Below are 27,122 nucleotides of genomic sequence, written 5' to 3' on the forward strand. Positions count from 1 at the left end.
ACAGGCTATAGCATAATATGCATAGCTTATAAAGGACATTTACAGATATTATATTTGAGTTATTATAGTCCAGGTATATTAGTTCATAACATCTTATAGCGCGCGTGTGTGTTTCATAGTGTTTTTTTTTAATAGTTTTTTAGTTTTAGTTTTAGTTTTAGTTTTAGTTTTTTTAATAGATTTTGAACTAAATTGTACATGTAAATGCCAAACCACACTACTAAAAAAAGGGTTTTTTATGACAGCTTTTAGCTGTCATGAATTGAAATACATATCACGACACTTTCTGATTGAAAAACTAGCCGTCATTACTGGGGGTGTCATAAAAAGTCAATCAAAACCGTCATTAAAATTATGACGGTTTATAGAAAAGCGTCTTAAAAGTGCTTCCCATTATGACATATATTTGTCTTGAAAATGTCATAGTAGGTAAATTTTATTATGACACTTCATATGTAACTGTCATATATTATAGTTAGAACCGTCGAGAAATTTACAATATTTTCTAACACTTCACGCTCATTGACTATTGTGGAACCGTCATTTTATAGAAGAAAAATATGTCAACAAATAGTTTACACTATGACAATTCTTCTAAAACCGCCGTCTAAGTATTTTTTTTTTAAATTATATTATTTATATTATTATATTTTTCCTGCCCAAAATACTGCATAATAACCTGTAATTAAATTCCTAACATGTAAACTTATTTAAGCAATAAAACAACTATAAAATTCTCAAAAATAAAACTAGAACATCCACAAGAACTTCAACCCCATCTATTTTCAAACCATTCGAAAATACTTATTCCTTACATCAATTTATTCAATAAGAAAAAATAGCAAGTTATTATCATTTATCCAACATCATTGAAAAATGCTGGATACATTTATTTGGTAGCACATTCAACCAAACTAAAAATCATTCTAATCAACTCCATCATCAACAAATTAAATATTATCCATCGATTGATCGAATGTTGTCAAACCTAAGAAACAAAGTAAAAAAAACACTATTAGTAAATTTGCTACAAAAAGCTCGAGCCACTGACCAAAAGCAGACTATTTTATATATGGCATGAGAGGAACAATGCGATGGGACCTAGTTCTCACAACGGAAGGAAAAACCGTGCATACATATATGAAATCTTGTGAGACTGCTAGTCGACTCAGAACCAGAGTTGAATCCTACATTACATGCCCTTACTGCGTAGTCCAGAATACAACCAAGTTGAATACCTATTGATGCATACAGAAAACAAATACAAAATTTAGAAGTCATTAGAATGGTTTGAAATACCTACAATATAACAAATGATTGGGGTTTATGGTAACTTGACCTTGAAATAAAGAAGTTGGAAAGATAAACGAAAGAATTTGTCAGAGCAAGAAAAAACTAGAAAATCTTCTCTCCAACATATTTTTCACTACTAAAAGATGCATATAGAAAGTGCATCTTATTAAGAGCAACACTAGAAAGGCTTGGAATTCAAGCTTTCTATCAGCAGATTATCCCTATCCCTTGCATATTGGTCTAAAGACCTCAAGATGATGTTGCACCCAATACTGATGCTTCCGTTACAGCAGACTCAACTGGATTTAATGGCCATATTAGAGATCACAATGGAGCAGTTTTATAGAGCACTTTATAGAGGTCATATAGATTCTAAGTGTAACACCCCAAAACTCAAACCTATGACACGTGGCTTATCTGGAAAATTTTCGGCAGAATTTTCTCTGTATTTTCGACATTTCATAAATATAAAATCTGTCATAACCTAAAAATTTAATAAGAATACATTGAAACCAAATATAAAACCAACTACTAAAAGATATACTGATCCGTAGAACCAGCTACTTAACCATCTCGACCAATGCCAGTTAAGTCAAGTAACCAATCCTCGAATAAGAAGAAAACTATTAATATATAATTGCAAACAACATCCCAGAAACCCTAATACACGACTTATACAATGAAACTAACATACATACATCTCCACGTTACCATAACAACCTCACCAAAACAATCTAACCCTACATATTCCAAATACACCCATAAACAAAGTATCGTCAAATGCTAGATCACTTGAGTACCAAACTAATATCGACTAAACAAACTAAACAAATAAAGATATCTCTAATATGGCAATCGGGTGGATACAAACACGACTAGAAATAATGATATACATAGCAATAAATATTTAAATTATAATAAAACTTACTGTCATTGCCATTCCTGCATCTGCCTATTTGTAACCAAATGACATACGTAAAACATTAAACCTAAATCACTTAATTATATATATATATATATACACACGAAATAAAACAATGATCAAACATCATAAACAAAGAACTCTACGGGGTGGGTACGTATCTACCTATGTGCCAAGTGGCTGCCTACGTACCCTTTCAGGGATCAAGCCATACGTAGTTCTTCCTTAGAACTCAACAGTTCAATCTTAGAACTCAATAGTTCAACCTCCACAGTCCAACGTTAAAACTCAACATTTCAACATTAGAATACTACTTGTACACATGATTCACAAGGGATAGAAAACTCATGGAAAAGAATCGTAACTTCAATATAAGAGGGTGCAGCTCACTTAAGAACAAACTAACAAGAACAAATCAACAAGAAAGGGATATAATCATTCTAAATACAGTCCCTAATTCACTTAATTTAACTTGTAAGTATTACCCATTAATCATTATTATATCAAACGATAAAGGAATAATACAACTGAACATCGATAAAATGAAAATCAAACTCACAAACAATAAGCAATAGAACATCGAGAATCCAATATTCATATACTAATAAAATTGGGAATTGAACTAACCTTGCAACAACAAATAAACTAATTATATTTAGAATTAAGAGAAATAGAAGTACTGGTTTTCCTCTCTGAGAAAGAGAGAGAGAAGCGGCGAAACCATATATTATAAGAGATTCAAGAGAGAGAGAGCTGAATGTCTCACTTGAGATGGAGTGAGGGATGTCAAACCCTCAGAGAGAGGTGGTCAAACTCAACCTCAAGTGTGAGTGAGAGAGAGAAGACTTTCTATTTTTCAACCCACAAAATAAAGCCCGAAGCCCAAAGCCCAAAAATTTGGGGTTTTACACTAAGTCGCCCCTCACTCGGGGAGCTTAAAGCAATAGAGGTGGGCATCCAAGGATGCATGGAGCAAAATTTTAATTGTGGAAGGTAGCATCACGGTAATAGGCATCATACCGTAAAGTGTATTTTTGGTTCTTGCACGTTCAATTTCTTTAATCGATCCTTGATTCAACTCTTTATTGTGTCAAACTAAAAGAAACTTAGATTTTTCGTAATGATTTTTTTTTTTTTATAAAAAATACACTTATACAAGTTATACATGTACACAAGATGATTTTACCAATGAGGCAACATGTACTACTTCGACTATGATTTCAGTTATGATAAACTACCGAATAAATAAATTGAGGAATTACATACTTCCAACTAAATGTTCATAAGTAGGGACTATGATATACCAAAGAATGGCGTTAAAATAACTTGCATTTGTCAAACTCTAGCTTGTTGACTAATGTACATGAACCCAAATAAAAATTATTAAATTCATTACTTCTCTAAGTAGCACTAATTGAACCAAAGTAGCAAAAACTTCAACCGGTTGTGCCAGTTAAGTGTTTTAGAACCTAGAATGATGACTATTACCAAGTAAACAGAGGATGCAAACGCAAAGTATACAAACATAAAACGAGAACGTACTCTACTTTGCAGCTCCAAATCAACAAAAACCAGCAGGCCTTCTTTGAAATACCTTCACATGAGAAAGTTCCCCTTTAGCATTCCTTTGAGCTAGCTCATCGTCCACCATTCAAAATAACAATAATGCAAAACACCTAATTCTCTACGTCTCAAAAAACTTAAAGTTCTTTTTCATTTGAAATTACCGTCTAAAATCCTAAAACAATCATGTCCATCAATTGTAAAACTCGGTTGGATAATTCAGAATACAAAATAAAGAACAGACGAGAAAAAAAATCTTACTTGTCTGCAAAATGAATGTTCTCCTCGAGATGGTTGAGTGGGAACAGAACCCAATACAAATTCAAGAGGACTGGTTAGGTCTTGAAAGTGCAAGACAAACCAAATTCAAAAAGAAAAACTACTTTAGACCAATATGTTGAACAAAAGATTAAAATTGAAAAAAACACTCACTTGTTTGCAATAAGTCCATAAAAAATCTGAATCCGTTTTCTAAATAAGTAGGAACAACCGTGATATCATCGCCGAATTTTTCAATGCGTGGTTAGAGAGAAAGGGATATTATTACTTAGGATTTGGAGAATGGCGGATGGGGAGTTGCTAGCACTAATCAGATGAAGAATAATATATGAAAATGGATGGGAGATGAAACTGTTAGTATGCATACCAAGAACGAGGTGAATTTGGTTTGAACTTTAAGGAGGATAAGGGAGAGGTTGGGTGTTCGAAATTTCAAAATTAAACCTTTGACAATATACTAGAATCATTTTCTTTAGAGTTTGTCACCTTATATAATATTACGCCTAAGCTAAACACACCAAACTGCCAGCACACAAGATCATCAGAAATTGCAAGCACTGTTGAGTAAATTATCAAGGTGACTTGCATGTGCAACTCCGTTTAGGATAACTAGCATATGCTTATTACCATTTTAGTCTATGTATATAATACATATTTCTAATCAACTAGTACCTCTTATAGGATGACCTAGAGTGACCACATACTAGATGCAAAGACTATACCTCGGGTAAAAACCACACAAATCTTTTAGTCAGAGTATTCACCCTTGCACTTGATCAAATCCTCAACAAAATAACACGATCTCATCCTTGGTGTTTCCCTCATGCACATCCACTACAAATGATTCAATTACAAGAGTTCCAAGTCTCCCATCTATGATCTCAGGATGGAGGGTGATAATGGATGAGTAGTTTTGCAAAACCAAGGCAAAATCAATGGCTTGGTTTTGGCTGATTAAACAAAAAGGTGGAGAAGTATAAGTTATCCTACACTGTCACATGCACCGAAATATATTGTTTAATGCATTACTGGATATATCTTAGTTTTAGATTGAGCTTTAGGCAATAACCACGTGCTAGTGACAAACTGGGCAATGAAGAGATGTTATGGTTCAAACTCAAACAAATGAACAAAGCAAAACACTACATGAACTTTTACATAATCCACTATAGAAATTGGTTTAGAATGATAAAGCATATCTAACACAGCTACAACAAACTTGATTGAGTCATAGTTTATACGTTCACAAAAATAGAAAAACACAAATTCTAACAGAAAAAACAGATCTGAAACAAAGAGAAATTAAAGATAGATAAAAGAAAGTGAATTACCTTAAGTTTCATCATAAGGATAAATCAGCAACAACAGGAAGAAATCTTAATTGATCATCTTAAACACTAGTAACAATTGATGAAGAGATCGTACAATTACGAATCAATCATTGATAATGAAAAATTCTCACCACTAATAAAAGACCCGCGATGAAAAACAACTTAGTCAAAAAAAAAAAAAAAAAAAAATCGGAGTAGAAAAGAGATAAGGAGAAGGAATGTTTGACATGACAATATCTCAATGTGAATCTTATTCGAATCCAAAGCTAGATTTTCGATCAGATCAAGTCTTGAATCCCAACTAGTTGTTTCTTGTTTAATTTTGTTCGTATCAAGAGAAAGAGGGTTGGGGTGAATAAGGATCCTTTGTTCGGAGATTTCAAAGAAACTTATGCAGGATTCGAAGAGAGAAACGTTAAAAAAAAGAAAGGACGATTCATTTGAGATGGCGGCACGCGAACAAGATAGACAGAGGCTTATTAGCTAGGGCTTCGAGAGAATGACAGAGGAGGGGCAAATTTTAGTTTCGAGAAGAAAGGCACAGTGTGTGCGAACTTTTATTTTCTTTTGAGTCCTCTGTTGAGGCTTCGGTGGCTTGACTTCCAAAAGCAATAAAACTCAAAGCCCACGGTTAACCTAAGATGTGTCATAAATTTTCTTGACACCTCTCTTAATGACGTCATAAATAAGACACCAAACTTGACACATTGATAAAAAACGATATTATGACGGCTAGCCTATATTGAACGGTAAGTATATAATTGTTAGTCACAAACTTGACACATTGATAAAAAACATTAAAGATATTTATGACAGTTAGCCTATAACTGTCAACATTTGACATCAAGCGTCATTAAATTAATGGTGAGATAGAAATAATGATGGCTTATAGGAAAGCCGTCAAGATAGGAAAAAAAAAATAGCCGTCATAAAAGCCTTTTTTTGTAGTGCCATTAAGAAATCTCAAGTCATAAAGTTATCACCAATAGAAGGAAAAGGATTTCTAAATGTCAAACCCACCCACTTGTTGTCCTCATATCCAATACACCACACCCCATACTGTTCCTTCCCCCTTCATCCCCACGCGGTGTCCAACTGCTTCTAGACCCAGATCCAGATGCCCCAACCACCCACACTGAATTCCTACATCTGCAAAAGCAAGATACACTCTACACCTATCGTCCTCAAGCACACAAATTTTGTGATCTATAGCTAAGAAGATGACGGAAAAATGAGGCACTTGCCAAATGCAAATGTGGAGACAAGTAATACACATTGATTTTTTCCTAATGTTTAATACACAAATGAAATTCATGCCGAAAGAAAAAGACAAGTTAATTATTAAATGTGCTATAGTAAACACTAGGTTGTAAACAGGCACCCTTTGTAAACAGGCAACAACAAATAAACTAATTATATTTAGAATTAAGAGAAATAGAAGTACTGGTTTTCCTCTCCGAGAGAGAGAGAGAGAAGCAGCGAAACCATAGATTATAAGAGATTCAAGAGAGAGAGAGCTGAATGTCTCACTTGAGATGGAGTGAGGGATGTCAAACCCTCAGAGAGAGGTGGTCAAACTCAACCTCAAGTGTGAGTGAGAGAGAGAAGACTTTCTATTTTTCAACCCACAAAATAAAGCCCTGAAGCCCAAAGCCCAAAAATTTGGGGTTTTACACTAAGTCAGCCCTCACTCAGGAGCTTAAAGCAATAGAGGTGGGCATCCAAGGATGCATGGAGCAAAATTTTAATTCTGTGAAGGTAGCATCTGGTAATAGGCATCATACCAGAAAGTGTATTTTTGGTTCTTGCACGTTCAATTTCTTTAATCGATCCTTGATTCAACTCTTTATTGTGTCAAACTAAAAGAAACTTAGATTTTCGTAATGATTTTTTTTTTCTTATAAAAAAATACACTTATACAAGTTATACATGTACACAAGATGATTTTACCAATGAGGCAACATGTACTACTTCGACTATGATTTCAGTTATGATAAACTACCGAATAAATAAATTGAGGAATTACATACTTCCAACTAAATGTTCATAAGTAGGGACTATGATATACCAAAGAATGGCGTTAAAATAACTTGCATTTGTCAAACTCTAGCTTGTTGACTAATGTACATGAACCCAAATAAAAATTATTAAATTCATTACTTCTCTAAGTAGCACTAATTGAACCAAAGTAGCAAAAACTTCAACCGGTTGTGTCGGGTTAAGTGTTTTAGAACCTAGAATGATGACTATTACCAAGTAAAAGAGGATGCAAACGCAAAGTATACAAACATAAAACGAGAACGTACTCTACTTTGCAGCTCCAAATCAACAAAAACCAGCAGGCCTTCTTCGAAATACCTTCACATGAGGAAGTTCCCCTTTAGCGTTCCTTTGAGCTAGCTCATCGGCCCACCATCAAAAAATAACAATAATGCAAAACACCTAATTCTCTACGTCTCAAAAAACTTAAAGTTCTTTTTCATTTGAAATTACCGTCTAAAATCCTAAAACAATCATGTCCATCAATTGTAAAACTCGGTTGGATAATTCAGAATACAAAATAAAGAACAGACGAGAAAAAAAATCTTACTTGTCTGCAAAATGAATGTTCTCCTCGAGATGGTTGAGTGGGAACAGAACCCAATACAAATTCAAGAGGACTGGTTAGGTCTTGAAAGTGCAAGACAAACCAAATTCAAAAGAAAAACTACTTTAGACCAATATGTTGAACAAAAAGATTAAAATTGAAAAAAAACACTCACTTGTTTGCAATAAGTCCATTAAAAAACTGAATCCGTTTTCTCGAAATAAGTAGGAACAACCGTATATCATCGTCGAATTTTCAGTACGTGGTTAGAGAGAAAGGGATATTATTACTTAGGATTTGGAGAATGGCGGATGGGGAGTTGCTAGCACTAATCAGATGAAGAATAATATATGAAAATGGATGGGAGATGAAACTGTTAGGGCGGCATACCAAGAACGAGGTGAATTTGGTTTGAACTTTAAGGAGGATAAGGGAGAGGTTGGGTGTTCGAAATTTCAAAATTAAACCTTTGACAATATACTAGAATCATTTTCTTTAGAGTTTGTCACCTTATATAATATTACGCCTAAGCTAAACACACCAAACTGCCAGCACACAAGATCATCAGAAATTGCAAGCACTGTTGAGTAAATTATCAAGGTGACTTGCATGTGCAACTCCGTTTAGGATAACTAGCATATGCTTATTACCATTTTAGTCTATGTATATAATACATATTTCTAATCAACTAGTACCTCTTATAGGATGACCTAGAGTGACCACATACTAGATGCAAAGACTATACCTCGGGTAAAAACCACACAAATCTTTTAGTCAGAGTATTCACCCTTGCACTTGATCAAATCCTCAACAAAATAACACGATCTCATCCTTGGTGTTTCCCTCATGCACATCCACTACAAATGATTCAATTACAAGAGTTCCAAGTCTCCCATCTATGATCTCAGGATGGAGGGTGATAATGGATGAGTAGTTTTGCAAAACCAAGGCAAAATCAATGGCTTGGTTTTGGCTGATTAAACAAAAGGTGGAGAAGTATAAGTTATCCTAATCGTCACATGCACCGAAATATATTGTTTAATGCATTACTGGATATATCTTAGTTTTAGATTGAGCTTTTAGGCAATAAACCACGTGCTAGTGACAAACTGGGCAATGAAGAGATGTTATGGTTCAAACTCAAACAAATGAACAAAGCAAAACACTACATGAACTTTTACATAATCCACTATAGAAATTGGTTTAGAATGATAAAGCATATCTAACACAGCTACAACAAACTTGATTGAGTCATAGTTTATACGTTCACAAAAATAGAAAACACAAATTCTAACAGAAAAAAAACAGATCTGAAACAAAGAGAAATTAAAGATAGATAAAAGAAAGTGAATTACCTTAAGTTTCATCATAAGGATAAATCAGCAACAACAGGAAGAAATCTTAATTGATCATCTTAAACACTAGTAACAATTGATGAAGAGATCGCATAATTACTTAATCAATCATTGATAATGAAAAATTCTCACCACTAATAAAAGAGACCGATGAAAAACAACTTAGTCAAAAAAAAAAAAAAAAAAATCGGAGTAGAAAAAGAGATAAGGAGAAGGAATGTTTGACATGACAATATCTCAATGTGAATCTTATTCGAATCCAAAGCTAGATTTTCGATCAGATCAAGTCTTGAATCCCAACTAGTTGTTTCTTGTTTAATTTTGTTCGTATCAAGAGAAAGAGGGTTTGGGGTGAATAAGGATCCTTTGTTCGGAGATTTCAAAGAAACTTATGCAGGATTCGAAGAGAGAAACGTTAAAAAAAAAAGAAAGAACGATTCATTTGAGATGGCGGCACGCGAACAAGATAGACAGAGGCTTATTAGCTAGGGCTTCGAGAGAATGACAGAGGAGGGGCAAATTTTAGTTTCGAGAAGAAAGGCACAGTGTGTGCGAACTTTTATTTTCTTTTGAGTCCTCTGTTGAGGCTTCGGTGGCTTGACTTCCAAAAGCAATAAAACTCAAAGCCCACGGTTAACCTAAGATGTGTCATAAATTTTCTTGACACCTCTCTTAATGACGTCATAAATAAGACACCAAACTTGACACATTGATAAAAAACGATATTATGACGGCTAGCCTATATTGAACGGTAAGTATATAATTGTTAGTCACAAACTTGACACATTGATAAAAAACATTAAAGATATTTATGACAGTTAGCCTATAACTGTCAACATTTGACATCAAGCGTCATTAAATTAATGGTGAGATAGAAATAATGACGGCTTATAGGAAAGCCGTCAAGATAGAAAAAAATAGCCGTCATAAAAGCCCTTTTTTGTAGTGCCATTAAGAAATCTCAAGTCATAAAGTTATCACCAATAGAAGGAAAAGGATTTCTAAATGTCAAACCCACCCACTTGTTGTCCTCATATCCAATACACCACACCCCATACTGTTCCTTCCCCCTTCATCCCCACGCGGTGTCCAACTGCTTCTAGACCCAGATCCAGATGCCCCAACCACCCACACTGAATTCCTACATCTGCAAAAGCAAGATACACTCTACACCTATCGTCCTCAAGCACACAAATTTTGTGATCTATAGCTAAGAAGATGACGGAAAAATGAGGCACTTGCCAAATGCAAATGTGGAGACAAGTAGTACACATTGATTTTTTCCTAATGTTTAATACACAAATGAAATTCATGCCGAAAGAAAAAGACAAGTTAATTATTAAATGTGTTATAGTAAACACTAGGTTGTAAACAGGCAATAAGTCCATTAAAAAAACTGAATCCGTTTTCTCGAAATAAGTAGGAACAACCGTATATCATCGTCGAATTTTCAGTACGTGGTTAGAGAGAAAGGGATATTATTACTTAGGATTTGGAGAATGGCGGATGGGGAGTTGCTAGCACTAATCAGATGAAGAATAATATATGAAAATGGATGGGAGATGAAACTGTTAGGGCGGCATACCAAGAACGAGGTGAATTTGGTTTGAACTTTAAGGAGGATAAGGGAGAGGTTGGGTGTTCGAAATTTCAAAATTAAACCTTTGACAATATACTAGAATCATTTTCTTTAGAGTTTGTCACCTTATATAATATTACGCCTAAGCTAAACACACCAAACTGCCAGCACACAAGATCATCAGAAATTGCAAGCACTGTTGAGTAAATTATCAAGGTGACTTGCATGTGCAACTCCGTTTAGGATAACTAGCATATGCTTATTACCATTTTAGTCTATGTATATAATACATATTTCTAATCAACTAGTACCTCTTATAGGATGACCTAGAGTGACCACATACTAGATGCAAAGACTATACCTCGGGTAAAAACCACACAAATCTTTTAGTCAGAGTATTCACCCTTGCACTTGATCAAATCCTCAACAAAATAACACGATCTCATCCTTGGTGTTTCCCTCATGCACATCCACTACAAATGATTCAATTACAAGAGTTCCAAGTCTCCCATCTATGATCTCGGGGATGGAGGGTGATAATGGATGAGTAGTTTTGCAAAACCAAGGCAAAATCAATGGCTTGGTTTTGGTGATTAAACAAAAAGGTGGAGAAGTATAAGTTATCCTACTAATTTGTCACATGCACGAAATATATTGTTTAATGCATTCTTGGATATATCTTAGTTTTAGATTGAGCTTTTAGGCAATAACCACGTGCTAGTGACAAAACTGGGCAATGAAGAGATGTTATGGTTCAAACTCAAACAAATGAACAAAGCAAAAAACACTACATGAACTTTTACATAATCCACTATAGAAATTGGTTTAGAATGATAAAGCATATCTAACACAGCTACAACAAACTTGATTGAGTCATAGTTTATACGTTCACAAAAATAGAAAAACACAAATTCTAACAGAAAAAACAGATCTGAAACAAAGAGAAATTAAAGATAGATAAAAGAAAGTGAATTACCTTAAGTTTCATCATAAGGATAAATCAAAGAACAACAGGAAGAAATCTTAATTGATCATCTTAAACACTAGTAACAATTGATGAAGAGATCGTACAATTACGAATCAATCATTGATAATGAAAAATTCTCACCACTAATAAAAGACCCGCGATGAAAAACAACTTAGTCAAAAAAAAAAATCGGAGTAGAAAAGAGATAAGGAGAAGGAATGTTTGACATGACAATATCTCAATGTGAATCTTATTCGAATCCAAAGCTAGATTTTCGATCAGATCAAGTCTTGAATCCCAACTAGTTGTTTCTTGTTTAATTTTGTTCGTATCAAGAGAAAGAGGGTTTGGGGTGAATAAGGATCCTTTGTTCGGAGATTTCAAAGAAACTTATGCAGGATTCGAAGAGAGAAACGTTAAAAAAAAAAGAAAGAACGATTCATTTGAGATGGCGGCACGCGAACAAGATAGACAGAGGCTTATTAGCTAGGGCTTCGAGAGAATGACAGAGGAGGGGCAAATTTTAGTTTCGAGAAGAAAGGCACGGTGTGTGCTTAACTTTTATTTTTTTTGAGTCCTCTGTTGAGGCTTCGGTGGCTTGACTTCCAAAAGCAATAAAACTCAAAGCCCACGGTTAACCTAAGATGTGTCATAAATTTTCTTGACACCTCTCTTAATGACGTCATAAATAAGACACCAAACTTGACACATTGATAAAAAACGATATTATGACGGCTAGCCTATATTGAACGGTAAGTATATAATTGTTAGTCACAAACTTGACACATTGATAAAAAACATTAAAGATATTTATGACAGTTAGCCTATAACTGTCAACATTTGACATCAAGCGTCATTAAATTAATGGTGAGATAGAAATAATGACGGCTTATAGGAAAGCCGTCAAGATAGGAAAAAAAATAGCCGTCATAAAAAGCCCTTTTTTTGTAGTGCCATTAAGAAATCTCAAGTCATAAAGTTATCACCAATAGAAGGAAAAGGATTTCTAAATGTCAAACCCACCCACTTGTTGTCCTCATATCCAATACACCACACCCCATACTGTTCCTTCCCCCTTCATCCCCACGCGGTGTCCAACTGCTTCTAGACCCAGATCCAGATGCCCCAACCACCCACACTGAATTCCTACATCTGCAAAAGCAAGATACACTCTACACCTATCGTCCTCAAGCACACAAATTTTGTGATCTATAGCTAAGAAGATGACGGAAAAATGAGGCACTTGCCAAATGCAAATGTGGAGACAAGTAGTACACATTGATTTTTTCCTAATGTTTAATACACAAATGAAATTCATGCCGAAAGAAAAAGACAAGTTAATTATTAAATGTGTTATAGTAAACACTAGGTTGTAAACAGGCACCCTTTGTTCATTCCCACGGGTTTATTCAAGCAATCAAAACAGTTCAAAACCCGACACCCAACTACCCAAGCTTTAACACAATGTACCCAACTTGATTTTTTTTCTTCGCCTCACTAACAAAAAAAAAATCCCAACCAAATAAACAAGCAAAATGAATAAAAGTGTAGAAAATAAATAAATAAACTTGGCCTACCTCGATCAGATGCTCGAGAGACGACTTAGATAATCAGCACCTTAAAAACAAAATATAGAACCACAATAAATAACTTAAGCTAAAGAGGTCTTATAACATTTGATGGATCTAGGTATACATCTTATGAAAAAGAAACAAACTGCATCGTTCAAAGAACAATATGAGTGATATCCATCGTTTCAAAATCACATTTTCTGCAATACTAGCAATTAGGTCACTTAACATATACCATCAAATTATTGCATTACCAATCAAGACAACCAACATCATCACAGTAGCACTCAGATTATGAATATATAACATTTGACATTCATCATTCAATTAATTCCAAATAAATTTCAAGTTTCCATCTTTGATCCAAAGGCCGGTCAGCATCCCAATCCCAATTATAGAAAGGTGAAAACCATGCCATATTAGCTAATAACAAAAATCTATTGATTGCACAACTTCATCATTATTACCAATTCAAAACAAAATATACCCAGACGAAAGAAAAATATTCATTCTAATTAAACAATACCATTACTTGTCAAACAACCCAATGTTCATTCTACCTTAACAGTTTAACAATCCCATACAAACAAGAACTTGCAAAGATCTATCATGAGAAATTCATCCAAAAGAGATAATGAACCACCTTGAAAGCTTTTGAAAATTAACGGGTTGAAACACTGTATTCACCTACCAGACCTGCATGCGAATAATATACGAAAGAAGATTAGTTCTCGGAAGTAGAGCACTCATGACCCTAAAACATAAGCAGAGACAAAGTTCCAAGTCTAAAGCGATGTCAAACAAAAGATTAATTAGTAAAATTGAAACCCATGTCCATAAATCATTCAAACACAAGAGAAACCATTCACTACAATAAATCACAGAATTTTTAAAAAAAAAAAAACACAAATTTCAACAAACCCAAACTCAAAATCGACACTATTCTAGTGGTGGCGATTACCTTACAATCAAAACCCCAATCCATGAGCCTAAAACCTAATTCAAAGCTTGGAACTTTAATATGCAATATGAGGAAAAAAGAGATTGTGAGAAATCCGGAATACTTATCTAAATTATCTTTTTCGGTGGAAGAAGACTAACCTTAATTCGAGGGTGGAAGATTGAAGCCGGTAGCTATAACAATTTTTATATTGAAGAGAGTAAGGGGGGAGGGAGAGAGAAGAAGTGTTTTTAGGGTTTTTATTTTTATTTTTATTTTGCTAAATATATCGTTTCTATTTTGTTATTTTGTGGAGCCAAAACAAAAAAGAAGCCCCGAAAAAATGTAGGCTGTGAAAAGCCCAATTGACTTCTACCCTCACCGCAGAACAAATGTATACCAAAAATTGAGAAAGTTAAATATTAAATCGATAAAAACTTATTGTGATTAATATGGCGTTGCAAATAATTTCACGTACAATAGTAGCACCATCTGCGTTGCCAATGTTAAAATCCCTCAAAAAAATATTTATTATTGTTTCTAAAATATCATAAAAACAAGCAGTTGCCGCAGTCTAGGCGTCGTAATATGTGAATACAAGTAAAGTGGGCTCTCATGGAACGAGAAAGATGTAGCAACGCTAGATGGCGTTGCAATAGATGTGTTTTAGCAACAATTTTTTGGCGTGGCAAAAGGGTGCGTTGCAAAAGGGCCCCTATGTTGTAGTGTAATGGACGTTTTGTTGGAATCTCCAAGTGTATTTCAAAACACTTGTGTGTTGTTTAGTCCCACATTGGTGAACCACCACTAGGAAGTGAGGTATATGAGGTGAACCTCTAACATAAGGGCGTGCCCTTAGGGTACAAAGGCTTTTGTGTTAGGAGGGAGGACTCACCCAAAGCCACACACGCCGCCCGCCCCGCACCGAACCGATTACAGAGAGTAAGAGACAGAAGTCGAAGTCCTGCTGCTGCTGCCTGCTGCCTCCATACACACCAGCGAAACAGAACTCATTCTCCCTTCTCTCCACCCTACACGAAACAGATAAGTCTTTAATTGATTCAATCTTCTTCTCTTCTCTTCTTCCTGTCAGCCACCAGAGAGAGTTATATTGCTGTTCTAGAGGGTAGTCTGTTCTAGTGCAAAGTCAGACTGCTATTAACCATTGAATCCTGTGAGGAAGACGCCACTGTTGCCTTTCGCACCATTGGAAGGGCTTAAATATTTCCTTAAGGACGACCCTAAATCCGCGCTTTGGTTATTACACATTATTACGTCCTTGTCTTCTATTGTTTTCTTTTTATCCGCATACAACAATCTTAAGGAAAGATCAAGATGTCTACACTGTTGACACCCGCCGATCAAAGAAACTAATTCGAGTCATGGAAGTAACTTCGCCTATGAGAGATCCGCACCTCTATTGAATGCTTTCGCAATTTACCTAATGTGTCAAAGATTGAATCCTTCAAATGGTTCACACTTCAAGAGATGGAGAGAAAGGGTGTTCACAGCCCTAGATGTACTCAACTACATAAAGTATCTCATCGATCAAAGAGTGGAGGGTTCTAATGATTTCGGCGAAATCAATTTTTGGCTCAATGGGAATAAGGTATGTCGTCATGCTATTTTGAGTACCTTGTCCAATGAGATTTTTGATATTTATTGTTCAAATAAGAATGCACATGATATATGGGAGAGTTTGAACAAGAAATACATAATAGAGGATGCTGGTACTCAGAAATATGCTATTGGGAATTTTCTAAAGTTCCATATGAGAGAGGATAGAGATGTAACGTCTCAAATCCATGATTTTCATGTGCTGATTAATGATTTGAAAACTGAGGGTATTAATTTACCCAAATCCTTTGTTGCTGGATGTTTGATTGAGAAACTCCCCGAGTCTTGGAAACACTATAAAAATAGTATGAAGCATAAGCGTAAGCAGATGACTCTTGAGGATGTGATCATTCACATTCACATAGAGGAAAAGAACAAGACTCGGGATGAGGTGTTGTCTAAGGAATTCCATTCTAAAGCCAATATCATTGAAGGTAATCCCAGCAAATCTAACAAAACCTCTAAGAAGCAGAAGTCCAACAAAAATAAGAATTTCAAGGTCAAAGGCACTTCTTTTAAAAGGAGTGGTACTGGCAATGGAAATTGTTATGTTTATGGTAAACTGGACATAGGGCCTTTCGGTCTGGAACAAGAAAGAACAGATGATGATCCTCCTAATGCTAATCTAGTTGAGGGAGATGATATTGTTCTTTCTTTGTTGTGTCACAAGTGTTCATAGCCAATTGGGAAGAGGAATTGGGTACTAGATTCTCAGGTGCCACCATACATCCGGTGGTGATGTTGAAGCCTTCTCGGACTACATACTAGTGAAAGATGAAAAGGTCTATATGGGTGACTCTAGGTCTGTTCTGTTGTTGAGGGAACAGGCAAGGTTCTTCCGAAGTTAACCGGGAAAACCCTTCCACTTAGTAATGTTCTTCATGTTCCGAGATTCGGCTGGAATCTGATTTTTGTCCCTACTTGGGAAGTCGGGCGTCAAGGTGACTTTTTGAGAGTGACAAGTTTGTTACGACAAAGAATGAGGGTTTTGTTGGTAAAGGTTATTGTAATAACAGTGGTCTTTTCATGTTGGATGTACTTGACAACATTATTATTAATAAGAATGAATGCTTACGCTTACTTGCTTGACTCTTTTTAATATATGGCATGGTAGACTAGTACATGTGAATGTTCAAGATATGAAAAGGATGAAAGCATGTGGTTTATTGTCTAATATTTCTGATTTTTCTAATGATAAATGTGAGATATGTCTTTGAGACTAAAGCCACGAAGAAACCCCTATAGAACCTGTGTCTAGAGATAAACTGGATTACTAACTCTTATTCATAATGGATTTGGGTGAATCCGGAAGTACCATGTCTAGAGGGGAAGTTTTATTATATTACATTCATAGATGACTTCTCTAGGTACACCATGGTATATTTACTTAGACACAAGCATGAGGCGGGTGAGATATTTCTCAAGTACAAAGTGAAGTTGAAAACCAAATTTTAACTGTAAGATTAAAAGACTTCGGTCCGATAGGGTGGCGAATATGAGTCTAACCCTTCCGGGACTTTGTGACAAGAGTGGTATTATTCATGAGACTACTCCACCATACTCTCCCGAAGTCTAATGGAGTAGCCGAACGGAAAAACAGAACACTAAAAGAGATGATGAATGCTATGCTTGTAAGTTCGGAGCTTCCCTGAACTTGTGGGGGAAGCAATCCTATGCTTGCCATATACGAATAGGATACCCAACAAGAAAACAGGGAATAAGACACCATATGAGTTATGGAAAGGTCATGTACCTACCCACGACATACTTGAAAATGTGGGGGTGTCTTGCTAAGGTTCTTGTGAAGCGAACCTAAAAAAGAGAAAATTGGGACCTAGAACGTTGATTGTATGTTCATTGGTTATGCTCATAATAGTCTTTGCATATAGATTTTTAGTAGTAAAATCTGATAATAACCTTGTCGATGCTAATACTATTATAGAGAGTAAAAATGCTGATTTCTTTGAGAATTTATTTCCTTTGAAAATTGGCATTGAGAGGTTGGTAGCTCTAGTGAACAACAATCAACGGATCTTGAATTTTTGAACAAGAAATTAGGAAGAGTAAAAGAGACGAAAATCCACCAATTTTGGTGATGACTTTTACAGTTCTTCTTTGATGATGATCTGTGACGTATAATGAGGCAATCGGTTCGAGAGATGCTCTTTTCGGAAGGATGCTATACACTCGAGAACTAGATTCGATTATAGCTAATCACACATGGGAGATAGTTGGTCTACTACCTCCTAGGGCTTAAAACCTATCGTTACAAGTGGATCTTCAAAAAGAAATTGAAACTAGATGGTTCCATTGAGAAATACAAGGCTAGACTTGTAGTCAAGGGATTCTCGAGGAAAAAAGGCATTGACTATTTTGATACTTATGCTCCTGTAACTAGGATTTCTTCTATAAGAGTTATAATGGCTCTAGCCGCTATTCATAATTTATTTATTCATCAAATGGATGTAAAACTGCATTTTTGAATGGTGATCTTGATGAAGAAATATATATGATGCAGCGAGCAGTATCTGATAGTACCGGGGAATGAGCATAAGGTATGCAAGTTAGTTAAGTCTTTATATGGGTTGAAACAAGCCAAAACAATGGCATGAAAAGTTTGATGTTGTCATGATGTCTAATGGATATCACATAAATGATACCGATAAATGTATTTACTTCAAATCTTTTGATGTGAATTCATATGTGATTATCCGTCTCATATGTGGATGACATGTTAATCATGAGTCCTAGCCTTGATGTTGTGAGAAACACCAAGATGTTTTTATCCTCCCAATTTGAAATGAAGGATTTGGGAGAAGTTGATGTGATTCTTGGAATCAAAATCATCAGAAACTGTGATGGCTATACGCTTTCACAAGAGCATTATGTTGAGAAGTTTTTGAAGAAGTTTAACTTTTATGATAGTAAGCACCGTATCGACACCTTATGAGGCAAAATAGTGAACTTCGGAAAAATGCTCAACATGGTGTACTTCGATCTAGATATGCCCAAATTATTGGTAGTCTCATGTACTTGATGAATTGCACTAGACCGACATTGCTTATGCAGGTTTAGCGGGCTAAGAGATACACTCATTGTCTAGCCAGAACATTGGAGTGCCTTAGAGACTAGCCAAGTACTTGAGAGGAACAATGAATTATGGCATAAGGTTTAGACAAACTCCACTGTGATAGAGGGTTATTGTGATGCAAATTTGGATATCCGATTCTCATGATATCAAGTCCACTAGTGGTTATATTTTCACCACAGGTGGTGGTGCGGTCGCTTGGAAATCTTCTAAGCGGACCTTGATAGCTCGCTCAACCATGGAGTCCGAGCTTATTGCTTTTAGATAAAGCAAAGTCCGAGGAAGCCGAGTGGCTTAGAAACCTCTTGGCAGATCTTCATATTGGTACAAAACCGCCTCGGTTGTACCTATGCATTGATTTGTCGGTGCAATAGCAAAGGCAAAAGAGCAAATTGTATAATGGGAAAAGGGCATATTTTGTCCGAGACTACGATCTAGAAAGCAAATTTCTTTGGAACTGAGGAGTTGTGGCTCTAGATTATGTGAGGGTCGAGTTAAATTTGGCGATCCTCGACAAAACCACTTAACAGGAGACAAGTGGTTGATACGTCGAGGGGGATGGGACTTTTGCCTTAGATAGAGGGTGACACTGACGGCAACCCCACCTATGTGATTGGAGATCCCATGAAGTAGGTTCAAAAGGAAAAACAAGTCACCCGCCGCCTGGTATGCTATTGTCTTTCTTTGAGACGTCCCACCCTATGACTAGATAGCATTTTTGTATACTTTGTATAACTTGAATAGCAATGAGAAAAAGGATGAGTTATTTTACTCTTAATGGAATCCATAGTCCATTATTTTTATGAGATAGTGTATTTTACTGCTATGTACACTTGATGGATATCCACCTACGTGAATGTAGAATTGGGTCGGTTCTTATGAGTATTCAGGCAAGTACTCTAGAGCATTCACATAACACAAGAAGCGCAAGGGCCAAAAAAAAAAAAAACATGAGTAACGGGCATATAATGAAGGAGCAATGTGGGTGCATGTCCTCTATTTTACTACAAGGGAATGTTGGTTCAAAGATTTTTTAATCCACCACTTTCACGTATTATAAGACATGTTACCCTATGACTGGTTCAAGCCGAAAAGCACCGATTATCTTATGCATTGTTTTTTCGATTCTCTCCGGCATTTCGTTAACCCATTTCTTTTGTAATATCCTATTCCAAAATAGTGGGGGACTATTAGTATTTTGAAATAGTGGGGATTGTTGGAATCTCAAGTGTATTTCAAAACACTTGTGTGTTGTTTAGTCCCACATTGGTGAACCACCACTAGGAAGTGAGGTATATGAGGTGAACCTCTAACATAAGGCGTGCCCTTAGGGTACAAAAAGGCTTTTGTGTTAGGAGGGAGGACTCACCCAAAAGCCACACACCGCCAAGCCCGCACCGAACCGATTCCGAGAGTAAGAGAGAAGTCGAAGTCCCTGCTGGCGCTTTCTTTGCCTCCATACACACACCAAATAAAAGTAACTCGTTCTCCGCTTCTCTCCCTTCTCTCCACCCTACACCTAAAACGGATAAGTCTTTAATTGATTCAATCTTCTTCTCTTCTCTTCTTCTTGTCGGCCGCCTTGAGAGAGTTATATTCTTCGTTCTAGAGGGTAGTGCGTTCTAGTGCAAAGTCGATGCTTTGTTAACCATTGAATCTGTGAGGAAGGCGCCGCTGTTGCCTTTACGCACCATTGGAAGGGGCGAAATCTTTCCTTAAGGATGCCTAATCCGCGCCTTGGTTATTACCTGTTATTCTGTCCTTGTCTTCTATTGTTTTCTTTTATCTGCATACAACACGTTTGCCACGTAGGTGGGGGTCGAAACAGTTATAGTTACAACTTACATGCTGAAAAGCCTCCAACGATAGGGTCTTAGACATGACTATAGCTATAAAGATTATTAGTAAAATATACAGTTAGCTCTGACACAGGAATCGGTCTTTACTAAGGCGCTATCAAAATAATATTATATATGTTGTTAGCTTTTGCTTGGAAATTGGTTTTTCTCAAGGCATGCATAGCCTGGTTACACACCAATGCTCATTTGGTTTCAGATGATTCAAGTTGTTTTGTGTTCCAAAAACTTCCAATATAATTGTTCAATTACTGATTTCTTGACCTTTATTCCTTTTTTTGTTACATATGTTTCTTCACTTGCTGTTTGTAATGGGTCACCTATTGTTGCAGACACATGGGACCATTGAAATCAGTGAAACATGGTACTTTAGTGAAAACCGTTCACAAGTTTGCAAAGGTGCAGCAAAACTACGGTTAGTGATTCCCTTAAAATCTCTTATTTCCTGTTCACTAATCAGTTTTGCTATTCATCAGATGACAAAAGATATATTGCTTACTTTGAGCTCTGTCTGACTGGGGAAAAAAGAAACTGATTGCTTTCGTATTGTCTTGTGTTTGTCACAGGCAAGTGACGTGTAGCACTGCTGCTTTGAACCTTAGGCGATTTTTTGGTGATCCCCCCACTATGCGTCTTACCCCAAAATGTTGATTAATTATGTTATTTAAATTCGTATATTGGATCTGAAATGGGTGATTTGTGATCGGGGAGTTCGCCATCTTTATACGCAAATTATTCTCTCCCTGTTGTCGGCAGCTTATTAATGGAAATTATAGTAACCAAGTTTGAATGCACAAGCGATTCAGCTATGGCCCCCTTTTGAATGTTTTTGCTCCTAGTTGATAATAATGCATGAAATTCAGGGAAAACTGTGGCAACTTAGAAATGTACAAGACTCTAAGGTGAAAATGAGACATCTTAAACCTTACACTCGTTACTGATTTCTTATTTATTGTTGTCTCATACTCGCATCCATTAACTTCGCATAGAGTTCTGTTTAACCTGAAGAAAACCTATAAAATCAAGGGTTATATTGACATACCCCCCACAGTAGTTGCAATTAGGATTACCCCCCATAATAATTGAAATTAGGATTTCCCCCCAACTTGACAGTCAATGGTAGTCAACCAACAGTTTCCGTCAGTTGACTGGTCAAAGATCATGAATTGTCCTAAATACCTTTTTTCTGTGGAAATTACGAAATTAGCCATTGACACTGTTCAAAGCCCACAACTCAAAGCCCAAACTCGAAATTAGACACTGTTTCTTTGACTTAATTATTTCCTATTCCTCAAACCAAACTGCACGGTGTCATTTTCTCCCCACCGTGCCTGTTTAACATTGCTATGCCATCATTTTCAATATAAAAATTACTCTAATTGTAATCATCAAGCTAAGATATCTGATCAACCTGTTGAAACAAATAAATTACACGATATTAAAAGGTCTAAGTAGGGGCCATTTGCTATTTAAGACATGATTCATTTGACTACTTTCTGGAGTTATATAAACACTTGACACTTCAGTGTTGCCTCAAGCTCTTCTGTTCTACGAGATAGAAGGGAGAAGATGTAACGCCCGTATTTTTAAATACGTATTTTTCATTTATATATTAATTAATTAAATTATTTATTTTCAAAAAAATCGGATCGGACTCGGGATACGTGGGCTTTTGGGCCGAATTCGGTCATTTGGCTTGGGTTTTAGGACCCAAGTATAAAACACATTTTTCAGAAAATAGGGTTCATAGTATAATAGAATATTAAAAATGGAGGCAGAGAGAGAAGCTGGTTTGCTGGAGAGGTGGAGCGCGACGGTCCGGACGACGAGGGATTCGTCAAGCCGGTTTTCCAAGTGAGTAGCTATTTGGCTATTTCACCGGATTTATAGTTTTCGCATATCGGTATACTGTTTAATATTTCTGTTTTACTGTTCATTATATTTGTTTTGATTCGACGTCTGTTGTCGAGTTGTTAAAACTCGAGTGAATTCGGATTTGATATAAATTTGTCGAACTTTGGGCTGTGCCTTAAAAGCTGTCGAAGCTGTAAAAGCTTGCACGGTTCGTTAATGGCGCGCGGTTGATATCTTTTTGTATTCGTTGATTGTTGTGTGGTTTGTTTTGTTAAATTGTGATTTGGGTCGTGTGTTGGGTGGGTGTGTGTGGTCTTTGATGAAGCTCTCAAAAGCGCATTAATGGCGGCCAAAGAAAAATCGCCGGATTTATATTAAAATTTATTGTTTGGGTTTGGTTGGGGATTTGGATGTTGGGTTATTAGTAATGAGATTTGGAGGATTGATGGAGGAGATGAGGGATCACGAGTGTGGTCTTTGTCGAGTGGAGTTGGAGGCACCATTAATGGCGACAAGAAATCGCCGATAATGGTTTATGTGACTATGATGGTTGTTTTTTCGTTTTGATTGGGTTGATGTTTGGGTGTGAGGGGGTGTGTGTGAGGTTGGTTTGAGGGGCTGTTTTGGAAGCTTGAGGCGGCCATTAATGGCGCGATAAAATTTCTAGATCCGGTTTTGGTGATGTTTGGATTGAATGTATTAGAGTTTTGGTTTAGATTAAAGATGTAGGGGGTTTGATGAGGATCAAAACCGTGTGTGTTTGAAGTGGGTGGTCGTGTGGAACCGCGGTGGTGGCGGATTTGAAATTTCAGCGTGGTGGAGGGATGATGAGCAGTGGATTTCGATTTGGGCTTGGGCACTGGGTTGGTTTATTTGGGCCGAGGTTATGTTTTTGGTTGGGTAGAACCAAGTTAAGTTATTTGGGCCAAACCGATTTGTTTGTTTGGGCGAAAATTCCGATGGTAGTTGGGCGAAATTTCAGTTTAATTTTTAGGACCACATCGGTTTTGTGTTGGACCAATTCTTTTTAGCCTTTGTTTTGTGGACCGGTTTATATTAACGTTTTTGGGCGAATCCACTTAACTTGTTTTGGGCGATTCGGTGATTATAAGTTTTTGGGCGTTTCTAATATTGCTTTGGGGCGATCCATTGGACTTAAAATAGATCTACGTATGAGTCTTTCACTTTGTTTAAACTTTGATTTAAGGTTTGGGCTTGGCCGGTTGGGTCCGAACCATGACCTTGGCCATGAGCCCATGAGCCCTACACCTTTGACCTTAGCCATGAACCATGGCTATGACCATGACTTTGTCGAAACCTAAAAGCAGCGGTTTGGCTTTGACCATGATGTGTTGACTTTGACCATGATGGGTTGACTTTGATTTTGACCATGATGGGTTGACTTTGACCGTTGACATTGGACTTTGACTTTGACCATGATGGGTTGACTTTGGCTTTGACCATGATGTGTTGACTTTGACCATGATGGGTTGACTTTGATTTTGACCATGATGTGTTGACTTTGACCATGATGTGTTGACTTTGACTTTGACCATGATGTGTTGACTTTGGCTTTGATTTAATCGGCCGTTGACTTTGATATTTGGCCGTTTGACTTTGACCGTTATTTGTGAATGTTTTTTTTAAGATGCAGCCGAAATCCGGGGGGTGTTTGATTTGCATATCGGGGCATTTGGTTAGCTTAGAGTAGGGTGAGTCTAGGTGATTCTCGGATCGTGGTTTATAGGTAGTGTTTAAGAAGTTTTATTTTCAAAACTATTTCCGCTAGTTGTTTTGTTTTTACAAAGAAAATGAAAGAGATATAGAAATAAAGAGAGTCAATATTTTTCTTGATTTGTTTGTACGTGTGATGTGTATATTGATATTAGTTACTTTTGTGGAGTGCATATGAGATGCTTTTATTTTTCCTTATCATATGAGGAGTGGTTATATTTGTAATATGTTAATTATTAACGGATTTGATCAACATGATGTGTACTGCTATAATGTTGTTTTGCTGTTGGTGTTCATTCTCACATAGAGTATAGATTATGTATGATAACATGTTTGTGAACTTTGTATTTGAGTGTTATGTTATTATTCAAGAAATAATAATATATTTTTGATCTATATTGAATGAGTTGTATTAACTGATGGTTTTGTGACGTACTGAGTAAGGAACTAATTGCCTCAGTGTTGGAGGAACTATCTCGCCTCACTCGTACACGTTAATGGAGGAATAGTATTTTAAAGTATAAGAGATTAATCTGTTAGAGGTGATTAGTTAGAAATAGATGGAATATAATAATAAAATATACGTGTAATCTTTTTGAGATGTGTATACTTCCGTATACACGTGTATTCTTTTTGAGATGTGTATACTTTGCATTATACTGGTTTTTTTATATTATTGTATATAGGTGAACTATTACCGTATGCGTATATGATTGATTAATATCGTTAAATTAGTTTCACATGATTTTGGCATATTCGAGTATTTATTCCTAATTGTTTTGTTTCGGTCTATATGATTTTGATAGATGAATATGAAAAATTATTTTTTGGATACGTGTTATATTTGATCCAGCTGCAAGCATGAATTAGGATTCAATGGTGGTTTTAAAATTTAATATTTCTGAGAGCATGACTAAAGTAAATATAAAGTTTTATTGTAGTATCAATGACATGAGTGACATTTTGTTTTAAGTGTATCAGGACACTAATTTTCTTTTATGCATGATAATGAAAACTTCATAATGTTTTATGCAAGGATGAACTTACCCTATATTATTGATTAGTTAAGTAGAATATTATTTTTCGTAGAGATTGCTACGTGTCAAGAAACTGCATGCTAAAAAGATATGATATATTTATCTTACGTTTAAGTGACAGTAATAATTGTTTTAATATAGACAGCTAAACTGAAATAGGTTTTGTAATGGCATGAGGACATATATTATGGAATTATTTAAAAATAATTAATACCAATGTTATCTTGTTTAAGTTTAATCAACCTGCATTCTTGTATAGGTTCTAAGTTAATAACCAACGTTAGTTGTTCGTATAACTTTTAATGAATCTCGGGACGAGATTCTTTTTGAAATGTATAGGTCATGCAGCCGTATTTTTAAATAATTATTTTCTATTTATATATTAATTAATTAAATTATTTATTTTCAAAATTCGTCGGATCGGACTCGGGATACGTGGGCCTGGTTTTTGGGCCCGAGTCGGTGTTGGGCTTGGGTTTCGGACCCAAGTATAAAAACACATTTTTTCTAGAAAATAGGGTTCATAGTATAATAGAATATTAAAAATGGAGGCAGAGAGAGAAGCTGGTTTGCTGGAGAGGTGGAGCGCGACGGTCCGGACGACGAGGGATTCGTCAAGCCGGTTTTCCAAGTGAGTAGCTATTTGGCTATTTCACCGGATTTATAGTTTTCGCATATCGGTATACTGTTTAATATTTCTGTTTTACTGTTCATTATATTTGTTTTGATTCGACGTCTGTTGTCGAGTTGTTAAAACTCGAGTGAATTCGGATTTGATATAAACTGTCGAACTTTGGAACTGTGCCTTAAAAACTGTCGAAGCTCTGTAAAGCTTGCACGGTTCGTTAATGGCAACAAGACTTGATATCGTTTTTTGTATTCGTTGATTGTTGTGTGGTTTGTTTTGTTAAATTGTGATTTGGGTCGTGTGTTGGGTTAGGTGTGGTGTCTTGATGAAAGCTCTCAAAAGCGCATTAATAATAATAACGAAAAATCGCCGATTTATATTAAAATTTATTGTTTGGGTTTGGTTGGGGATTTGGATGTTGGGTTATTAGTAATGAGATTTGGAGGATTGATGGAGGAGATGAGGGATGCGAGTGTGGTCTTTGTCGAGGTGGGTGGGTTTTGGAGGCACCATTAATGGCGACCAAGAAATCGCCGATAATGGTTTATGTGACTATGATGGTTGTTTTTTTTCGTTTTTGATTGGGTTGATGTTTGGGTGTGAGGGGGGTGTGTGTGAGGTTGGTTTGAGGGCTGTTGGAAGCTTGAGGCCGGCCATTAATGGCGGCAGTAAAATTTCTAGATCCGGTTTTGGTGATGTTTGGATTGAATGTATTAGAGTTTTTGGTTTCGTTAAAGATGTAGGGGTTTCGATGAGGATCAAAACCGTGTGTTTGAAGTGGGTGGTCGTGTGGGAACTGGTGGTGGCCGGATTTGGGCTGCTGTGGTGGAGGGGATGATGAACAGTGGATTTCGATTTGGGCTTGGGCCTGGGTTGGTTTATTTGGGCCCGAGGTTATATGTTTTTTTGGTTGGGCGAACC

At 36.2% G+C, this 27,122-nt stretch overlaps 1 protein-coding gene and 2 long non-coding RNA genes across 4 annotated transcripts in view; 2 read left to right on the forward strand and 1 right to left on the reverse strand.

The window, feature by feature from the left end:
* LEW1 (Undecaprenyl pyrophosphate synthetase family protein) overlaps positions 1-27,122 on the forward strand; it is a 142,907-nt gene that overhangs the window by 57,237 nt on the left and 58,548 nt on the right. The window lies entirely within an intron of this gene.
* On the reverse strand, positions 758-6,236 carry LOC147484230 (uncharacterized). The gene is made up of 3 exons (XR_015206822.1): positions 5,389-6,236; positions 1,137-1,238; positions 758-988 (listed from the first exon to the last, which is right to left on the reverse strand). It is a non-coding gene; the product is annotated as an uncharacterized LOC147484230 (long non-coding RNA).
* LOC147484231 (uncharacterized) lies at positions 21,129-21,900 on the forward strand. The gene is made up of 2 exons (XR_015206823.1): positions 21,129-21,363; positions 21,515-21,900. It is a non-coding gene; the product is annotated as an uncharacterized LOC147484231 (long non-coding RNA).

This window comes from Coptis chinensis, chromosome 8 (genome assembly GCF_015680905.1).
Source record: "Coptis chinensis isolate HL-2020 chromosome 8, ASM1568090v1, whole genome shotgun sequence".
NCBI classification, from domain to species: Eukaryota; Viridiplantae; Streptophyta; class Magnoliopsida; order Ranunculales; family Ranunculaceae; genus Coptis; species Coptis chinensis.